Genomic DNA, 10,366 nt, shown 5'->3' with positions numbered 1-10,366 from the left:
AGGAACCTGCCCTGACAGTTGGCATGGTCGAGCAGAATTCAGAAGAATATATGGACTCAGAGCAGCTGTGCTCTGGCTGTTTCTGACACACAGCTATTCCCAAGAGGTAGTTACTTTTACATCTGGCTTCTTAGTTCATGCTGATCTTCTGTGTTCCTTATTCCTGTAAATCCTGCCCAAGCTGGAAACCTACAATTGCCCTTTTCCTTTTCCACCTTCCCCAATGAAAGTAACCATTTTATTGATTTACTTCTTAGCTATTGAATCCATTCTCTGCATCCCTAGTCCACTGTCATAGTTTAAGCCCTCACTATCCCACACCTAGCTTTTAACAATAATCTATTTGCTTGTGTCCCCACAATTCCATTTCTCTCAAAGAATGAAAGAGACATTTTAAAGAGGAGAGACAGAGAGAGGGAGAGAGAGAGAGAGAGAAAGAGAGAGAGAGGATAGTGTCTCTATCCTCTTTAAAGCCTTCAGGATTCCCAGCTGGTGGTAGAAAAAGAACCAGCTTCTCAGCATGATGTGCACAGTCCTGCCCATCCAACCCTTCCCCCCCACTCCTGCTTCAGCTCCTGCTGTGCCCCGACCAGCTTGTCGGGGACAGGAACTGTCTCATTTATTTTTGCATTCCAGCACTTACCCCACTTCTGGATTTGATAAATGTGTGCGCAATGAAGGATGCCTACATGCATAATAACAAGCATGAACTTTACTTTTTAAAAGTTTTAAGCTTTAGGTTTTCTATGAACGGTTCAAATTTATTTCAGATTGTGAGAGTGAAACTTCAACGTCCATTCAAAGCTCAATTTGGACACGTAGGAACTGAACATAGAAACCATCCTATCTAATAAAGAGGGAATTTGCTAATTGACCCTCACACTGTCGCAAAGATGGCGATGCCCACAGCCAATAAGGAGGGAATATGCTAATTGACTGTCACGTCCTCAAAGATGGCGGCGCCCACAGCCACAAGATGGCAGCATCCAGTCTCTGCAACCTCACTGGGGCAGCAGGTACACGGCAAGGCTGGGCCCACCCCGAGGCGGGCCAGGCTGCTGTGCGCACCTGCCTCCAGAGTTCCCCAGTCCCCTCAGCCGCCCAGCCACCCAGGGCCGGTCTGAGGCACAGGCAAGCCTCAGATGGCAGCTTCCCAGACACCCAGGGGCTCCCAAGGCTCAGGTAACCAGGGCCGGCCGAGGCCTGCACTGCTGGCAGTGGCAGCAGCAGAGGTGTGATAGGGTGTCGCCTTCCCCTGATTGCTGGGTCACCTCCCGCCCCTGAGGACTCCTGGACTGTGAGAGGGGGCAGGCCGGGTTGAGGGACCCCCCATCCAGTGCATGAATTTTCATGCACCGGGCCTTTAGTATTTTATAATACATGTGTATACTAATATCGGTATACATATAGCTGAATATACATGTGAGCATGTACACACACGGACATATTCCACAAAATATGAATATGTTTGTTTTAAAAATATAAATATTTCAGTATGATAAATATGTTGATATTCACATCTTTTTGTCAGATTTTTTAAAAGGTATGTTTTTTATTAAATGGTGGCAATTAAATGAACTTTTAAAGCAGGCATCTAGGCTTTGAGATCAGATAAGTTTCATCGTTAGGAAAATTGAGAATAAAGAGATCCAAAGTCAGATTAAAAAGAAAGGCAAGGAGCTGTTGCAACTGGCAGCCCAAAGAATAGGGATCAGGCCAAAAGCTGTCACACATGATCAAGGTGTGGCTGTGACCTGGTGTAATGTCTTGTTGACCTATGCATGTGGCAACATATTGGACATCATTTCAACCATCTGCACTGATTTTCATAGCTAAACTGAGTACCTACCATGTGCCAAGCACTGTTCTAGGCCACAGGAAGGCCTAGATAACCATGAAATAGATCTCGACTTAAGGAATTACCAATCTAGCAGGAGAGACAAATAAATAAGCCATTATTACAGTGTGGTGGCATCCTCAAAATGCTATGAAACATTGGGAAGAAGCTCCTGATTGAGTGATGGGACCAACAAAGAGCCCAAATCAAGGGACGTTTTTTAAGAGAGGTGACATAAACTGGACCTTTAAGGAGAAATGGTACGGGGGAATCCATCGGAGGACCCAGTGTGAGTATCAGCAAGAGAGTTTGTGACTGGTAGCATATAAGGTGCCAGGTGAGAACTGGGGGTAATGAGGAAATGAAGCTAGAGAAGTAAGTTGAGGACAGATGATCCAATGTGGAGGGCAATCTAAATAATGAATGGAGGACAGAAGTCTCAAACATAAATGCTATTGTGCTCCAGAGTTTATTCTGTTTCTTCACTGCTCTGGAGATCTCTGCATGGTGGCCCATGGACATTCAGTCTATATCACTGATAGCACTTCTGGCACTTACTTCCCCATTTACCCTTGCTGGACACCCAGATTGCCTCCAATTCCTTGCCCATAAATGTGTTGTCATAAACATTCTTAAATGTTACTCTGTGATTATTTAGTCTCATAAGCCTTAGCAATAGTAATTATAATTATCAAGGAAAAATTTAAGTGAGAAATTCTCCTTGTAACAAAATAGATGGACTATGACCTTTACTATCTAAGATAGGAAGAAAGGGTAAAGAAAAAGTCAAAATTTTTCTCCTGAAACCTATGTAATTTTAGTAACCAGTGTCATCCCAATAAATTCAATGAAAAATTTTTTAAAGAAGGAAGATAATAGAAGAATTATCAATATACATGTGTGTCTGGAGAGTATAAGACAGGAAAGGGTATGGGGGAAAGTGCCTGAATTATAGGAATACCCATTTTTCTTTTGATATTTCTGAGGTATGGATAGTGGGAAGTAAGGAAAATGAAAGATTGGCAAGATCCATGGTTGACTTCTGAAACTGATTTCTTAACTAAAGTATAAACCCTGTTTTATTTTATCATACACTTGGCTCACCTACATCATTGGGTATCGCAGCTCACTCATACAGCAGTGACAGCCTTTCCTTTTCTCTTGCAACTAAGTATGTCAACAGCCAAGACTCCTACTTCTGCTCTGGGAACCCAGGACCTACTGGGCTTCCTTCCCCACTCTAGCAATGATTGGCCTCATGATATAATGTTCATGTCCTGATTTCTGCGTTTAGGAACATATTCGGTCTCCTCAAAAAGGGACATCTACTGTGCTAAATATGAGGCAAATTAACACAACTAAAATATAATCATTACTTCCTCTGCATATCCATTTACACTTTGATTGAAAAGGAGCAGTGATTGCTCTGCCGAGCAAATTTCAATAGTTGGATGAATTTGAGCAAGTTGAAAGTCCTGTGGGGTGCCGGTGTTTGGTTTAAGGTTTAGTGGTGACCAAGGCATTTCACACTTATTTTTCTTGCTTCCACAATTCCTCTTCCATTTACTGTGATTTTTCAAATAACAAGGAGAAAGTATGATTTAGAGAGCAAAGCCATTTACAGACGAGGAAAATAAGATTAGTCACATTGTTGAGGTTATAACATCTACCCCACTGTCAAAAGTGGAATAGAGATGCTCCTCATTTCCCTTAGTCTTCACTTTGGTTAATAGTTTGCATTCTCAGTGTTCATGTTGTGTCTCTCAAGTACGATGATGTGAAACTTTTTTGTAGATCCCCCTGGCAGGTACTCCCTTACCCGATTTTACGTGGGTTGGTCTTGAAAGTATTTCATATTGACATCTCCCTCTTTGTCACCTGATTCAAATCTCAGTGCAAGCAGAAGGGAAAAGTAGGGGAATAGATGTATCCTAATCATTGAAATGACACATTCTGGGGTGAGAAGCTCACTTGTGTACATAAAAGTGCATCAAAGAGCAGTAAAGCTTTGGGTGAATCTTAGAATATTTCTGGGCTCCCGTTTACTTGTTTGTACAATGAAAATATCAGTGAGATGTGTTTTTCAGATGGTGTGCAATAAATTGGGAATGTCCTGCATTGAGAGAGAGAGGGAGAGAGGGAGAGAGGGAGAGAGAGAGAGAGAGAGAGAGAGAGAGAGAGAGAGAGAGAGAACCAAAAATAAGTGAATAAAATAGTTCTTCTAAGTTGGGACTTTCTGGCAGCTTCACAGAGGTAGTAGAACTGAAGGTAGGAGGTCTAGAGAAATGTCTCTCTCTAAGTAGATGAGGGTTTTTATATTATTTAGAATGCTTCCGACTACATATAAGACATGAGATGACATACAACTCAGCGTGGCTTAAATACAGGAGTGGGCTGAAAATAGGTTTTCAGTTTTGAGCACGTGAAACACAGAGTTTATTCTTGTATTATTTACTAATTACTATATTACTTATTTGTATTACAACTGTAAATCTACTTTTGCCCACCTCTGTATTAAGGGAATCTCATGATCTCATATAACAAGAATTCCCAAGGTAAGATGGCTTCAGGATTAACCTCGTGCTCTAGAGCAGGGGTGGGCAAATTTTTTGACTCGAGGGCCACAATGGGTTCTTAAACTGGACCGGAGGGCTGGAACAAAAGCATCGATGTAGTGTTTGTGTGAACTAATGTAAATTCAAAGTAAACATCATTACATAAAAGGGTACGGTCTTTTTTTTTTTTTTTTAGTTTTATTCACTTCAAACGGGCCGGATCTGGTCCGCAGGCCGTAGTTTGTCCACAGCTGCTCTAGAGCATCACCAAGGACCCATGGTTATTTCATCTCTACTGTCTGCCCTCCTAATCCTAGTTTACCTAATGGTTGCAGGAAAGCTGTTGCAGTTGATGACATTAAATGCAGACATGACCATACCCAGAAGAATAGGCACTGATTTTTCCCATGAATTTATTTTTAAGAACAAGGATACATTTCCTAGAGGTCCCCAGCAGAGCTCCCTTCATGGTTCATTTGCCAGAATTAAGATGTGTGCCCAGGCCTAACCCAATCACTCGCAGACAATGAGAACACCAAGTTGGGCTTTGGCCAGTCAGGATTGATGCACAGAGCTGGGAATGCAGCCCTTCTTTTCTGGGTTCTTTGGAGGAGGTATGAACACCTCCTCCAAAGCCAGAGCCCTGCCATGAGGCAGAACTGGGGAAGGGTTGTGAGCAGAGCAAGCAGTTAGTGTGGCTGCAGTGCACACAGAGATAGGGAGGTGGAAATGCTGCACAAACTTGACACAGAGAGTACTAATGCAAACAGGATGGGATCAGTAGGTACATACACCAAATTGAGAAATTTTAGAATTGTTGAAAATACAGATGGTAAAAAGGAACAAAAAAGAAATCATCTTTGGCAAACAGAAAGATATATTATTGACTATATTTTTATTTATTTTTTTATACCAGGAAAATTGGGCTAATTTCAAGGGATTTTAGCATAGTTCCTATTTTGTCTAGAATTAACTAATTTTTAATATCTCCTAAAATTTCCTCTAGTTTTTTTTCAGACTTCCTCTAAACATCTAACATATTGCCAGCATTCTATTGTTCCTTTACTATTGATCATTTCTTTCATGCATAATTGGTTAATTTCTGATTATTGGGCAGAGGGCTCTTACAACCCTAAGAAGAAGAAAGGAAGAGATGAAATGACAGACTTGGAGGTATAGGCCAATAAAAATACACAGAAATAGACAAAAAGGAAAGTTGAGCCTTAGACAGAGAAAAGGACCTTCTCTTCAAAATCAGAAAAATCTCAAGGTCAATAAGTACAGAAATATTTATATTAATATGTTAAGCTAATATTTATTGAGTATTTATGCTGTGCCATGCACTGTTACCAAACACGTTTCATGTATAAACTCATTCATTCCCCACAATGACCCTGCAAATCACGTAGAGCATCTTCATCTATCATACGGGAGTAAGAACTGAAGCATGGAACAGTTCAATAACATTTCCAAGACCACACAAGTAGTTAAGTGCTGGGTCCAAGATTCAAACTCCAGCAGTTGGCTCAGATGCCACTCTCTTTCCATTACTGCCTCTTTAGGAGAGGGGGCAGATCAGACTAAAATTTTTTGCAAATCAATAATAAAAATAACAAAATCACTAAGTACTTACTAAATAAATGTCTGGCATTGTGCTAAACATTTTCAAACACTGGTATGTTAACTCTTCAGAACAATCATGCAAAGTATTATTCTTCCCATTCTATAGGTAGAGAAACCGAGGCTTAGAGAGATTAAACAATTACGAACAAAATCACATAGTGCATGGCAGAGCCAAGATTCAAATTCAGATCTGAACAACTCCAAAGTCAATACACTTAATTATGCAACAATGGAAATTGATGAACTTTCAGGTGAGGATCTGAATTATAATTCAAAGACTCAAAGAATAGACAGGCATGAAAGGCCAGTCACTGTGACAGTTGCTTTTACATCATTATTTCAGTTTATCTCAGTTATTAACCTTTTTTTAAGGATTAGATCTCACTTCTGAAAATTTTGGATCAAATTAGGTATTATTCTTGTCAAGGAAAAATGAGACTTAGTGACTCTTAAAAATCAAAACAATTATTTTTAAAAAGAGGCCTAGGATGATTGAGTCCGAAGGCCTACATCCTAGTTTCCACTCTGAAAATAAAAAGCAATACATTATTGGTCAAGTTGTTTACTTTCTGGGCTCAGTTTCCTCATCTAGAAAGTAACACAGATTGGCCTGAATGATATTCTAAAAAAGATCAACTTCTTGGCGATTCCTGGAATGTATGGTTCAAGGGGAAAGCAATTCCTGGCTTCTGGTGGTTCGCAAATGTCAAAATCACTCAGCTCACAGAGTGAGACACCATAAAAGGAACTTTTATTTGTTTTTTATCATTATCTCCCTTTTATTTTTACTCACATGCCCACTTTCCCACTTGGAGTCCTACTCACCAGCTGGCACTGGGGTGGCACACTCCTCCCAAGAGAAGCAGGGTGTCATTTAAATCAGGCCGTTCAGTCCTGACCAGTGTGGCTCCGTTGATTGAGCATCGTCCAATGCCTGAAAGGTTGCTGGTTCAATTCCCGGTCAGAGCACATGCCCAGGTTGGACTCCATCCCTGGTTGGGGTGTGTGCAGGAGGCAGCCGATCAATGTTTCTCCCTCTCTTTCCTTCTCCCTCCCTCTCTATAAAAGAATAAAATCATATTTTTAAAAATAAACAAACATATTTTTATAAATAAATAAATAGATCAGACTGTCCACTGGCACTGTTTTCCAGACTTTCCGCTTTCCCCTTGCTTGTATCTGACCCCCATTCGCCTTCCTTGATTGTTCCTCCCCAGTTTCCTCTGTAGATTCAGGCATTCAGCAAGTACTTATGTGCTCACAGGGTGTGTCTAACAAAGGCTCTTCCTTTCCTGTTTGTTTCTTTTAATCAATGAACAAAATAAACAAACAAATTGAAAGGGACTCATAGACACAGAGAGCAAACTGGTGGTTGCCAGAAGGGAGGGGGTTTGAGGGACTGAGTGAAAGAGGTGAAGGGATTAAGAATTACAAATTGGTAGTTGCAGAATAGTTCTGGGATGTAAAGTACAGCATAGGGAATATAGTCAATAATATTGCAATAACTATGTATGGTGCCAGATGGGTACTAGAAATATCAGGGGGAACACTTTGTAAAGTATATGATTGTCTAACTACTATGCTGGACACCTGAAACCAATACAAAAAAACATTGAAAGTAAGTTATAATTGCAAAAGAAAAAAACGCAATAAAAATCATGTTTAAACATGTATTCAATCTATGGGTCCTCGGGACTCTCCCCTGTTTTCGAATCCAGAAGGTCTATGGTGAGGCTTTGAGAATCCTTTTGTTTTGTTTTCACAAATGCAATAGTGTTCTTATTACCAGGCCATTTTTGGAAAGACTGATGAAAAGGATTAGATCTGATGAAAAGCATATAGGAAAAAATCAGGCATTGTGAATATGATGCCAGGAGGTTTAATATTATAAAACCTTAAGAAGCTTATAATCTATTTGGGGAAACTGGATCCATGTATGTAAAACAATGGTTGTCAGTACAAGGTGGGATAAATAAGTGCTAAATGAGCGCACTGGATGATGTCAGTGCACAAGAGCAGAATAAGTTTAGGAAGAAGCTCTGGGCAGGCTTAGAAGACTTGGATTATGCCGCTGAAGACACAAAGGATCTGAGCACGTGTGGAGAGCGTGGAGAGGGGAGTGGCATGGAATGGCAAAAATGTCAGAGGACAGGGAGTCCAACTGGAGCAAAGGAAATGCAGAACAGAAGTTGATGAGATCAAACCAATCTTGTCGGAATGGGGAGCCATTCAAGGTGTCTGAGCTGAAGAAGCCACTGATGAAACAATGTTTTTAGCTGGTGAATTGGTTCATGACGTTCACCAGAGGCTCAGAGGTTCTCACCTGAGGCCTTGTTGAACTAAAACTGTTGGGCCCCACCAGGTAAGTCTCTAGTCCAGGAGATCTGGGAAGAAGCTGGAGAATCTGCGTTTCTAACCAGTACCCAATTGATGCTGATACTGCTGGTCCAGGAACCATACGTCGAGAGCCACTGCTGGACATGATGAATTGAACACGACAGAGTGAGGTGGGGATGGCTGGGGACCACGGCCATGGTTTAAAAATAGGAGTGAAAGAATAGGCAGGAATCATGAAAGCAATTGCTGTGTAGTTGGAATATGTATGGGAAAAGAAGAAAAAAAGGGAGACAAAATTAGAGTTCAAATCTGCAGTGGACTGAAATGGCAAAAAGGGAAAAAAAGGAGCATGTCGCATGTCGAGCCATCTTAATTATCGGAAGGCCAAAATCTCAGTCTTCATCCTTATGAGTTGCTGCCTGAGTTGAATCATTCTTGCTTTGTTCCACATTGTCTCTAGTCCTAGGAGGTCAAGCAGTGAGGACAAGCTGGTGAGGACAAATGAATGCAGAGATTTACAGCAGTTCGAGGAAAGTGCTCTAAGCACTCGCCGGGTAGATTGGGTAAGCAGTGATGCACCATGTCTTCCAACCTGACCTGACCCATTTAGCAAGCCTGTCCCTGGCTGAGCCCCGTAGCTTTTTCAAATCAGTCATTTCTACAGACAGACACCCAAACCAGAAAGTCCTGCTTAAAAAACTGGAACCAGTTTTGTCCCTGGCTCTCTACACACAGCTGGAGGCAGTGAACCTTGACTCATTAGGCCTCCAGCTGCCAAGCTTCTGGGATAGGCAGCACCCTCAGTACTTCTCCCTCTTACCACCAGAGGGCGCCCTCCAGACCTCTGAAGAATTTGGGCCAGTAAGAGAGTGTGGAAGGGGAGTCTCCAGCCTGGGGTGGGGAGAATATCTGGTTATGACAGTCAGGCCTTGGGAAATCCCTGCCAGAGAAAGGAGCCAGCAGAGACAGCAACAGAGTGGGGAAGGACAGCACGCCTTGCATCCCACCCTCACTGGCCTCCCAAAGCTGTGGGCATGCACAGGCGCAATGCTTTCCCTCCTGTCTTGTCAACACGTCCATGCATTTGCTTTACCATGCACGGTATCAGCAAGAACTAGAAAGTCAATGCCACGACATCTGGCCTAGAGCCAAGACTATGAAACTTCCCCCTCATATGTCAACACGTCCATGCATTTGCTTTACCATGCATGGTATCAGCAAGAACTAGAAAGTCAATGCCAGGACATCTGGCCTAGAGCCAAGAATATGAAACTTCCCCCTCATTACACAGGGAGAGAAGAAACAGAAATTAGCACCTGGAGGGCAGGGGCTTCCATTTACTTCCCTTACTTGAACACAGAAATGCTTCTAGGACCATGTATCATGTTATGCCTCTGTACAAAGGCAAAGCCCTCATTCCATATGTAACCCTCCCTGTCAGTCAAGAGCATGTCTGGAAAAGGCCTGCCTCTGAACACCCTCCATTCCTAAAATCCCAGTGCTGCAAGCTAGGTCACTTAAAACGGTGATACCCGTAACAGACATCTCGTTTTGTCTAGCACTCTGGGCTACATCAGTCTGCTGGGCTAGCAGTTTGTTAATATGCTAATATTGTTTCTCTGTAAGAAATACTTTATAATGCTCTTTCCAGCAAAAAAATAAGCACTTTGTATTCATGCATTCAAGTGCTAACTATAAACTAGACATTATATTAGGCACTGGGAACAGTGAACAAAACCCATAAAAAAGTTTCCATTCTGGCAACTGGGAGTAAAACATAAAGTATAGAGACTGTTACAAGGATAAATCCTATAAAAATAAACCAAAGGAGAGTATGGAGCACAGGGAGTAGTGGGAATATGATTTTAAATATGCTAAGGAAGGCCTCATTAGGAAAATGACATTTGCACAAACACAAGATGAGGAAACAAGCCTAATGACTATTCGGAAAAAAGATTCTAGAAGAGGGAATGGTAAACCCAAGGGCCATAAGGCAGGAGTGTGCCTAACGTGT

This window comes from Myotis davidii, unplaced genomic scaffold (genome assembly GCF_000327345.1).
Source record: "Myotis davidii unplaced genomic scaffold, ASM32734v1 scaffold104, whole genome shotgun sequence".
NCBI lineage: Eukaryota > Metazoa > Chordata > Mammalia > Chiroptera > Vespertilionidae > Myotis > Myotis davidii.
The sequence above is the reverse complement of the archived record's forward strand: the minus strand, read 5'-3'. Positions refer to the sequence as shown.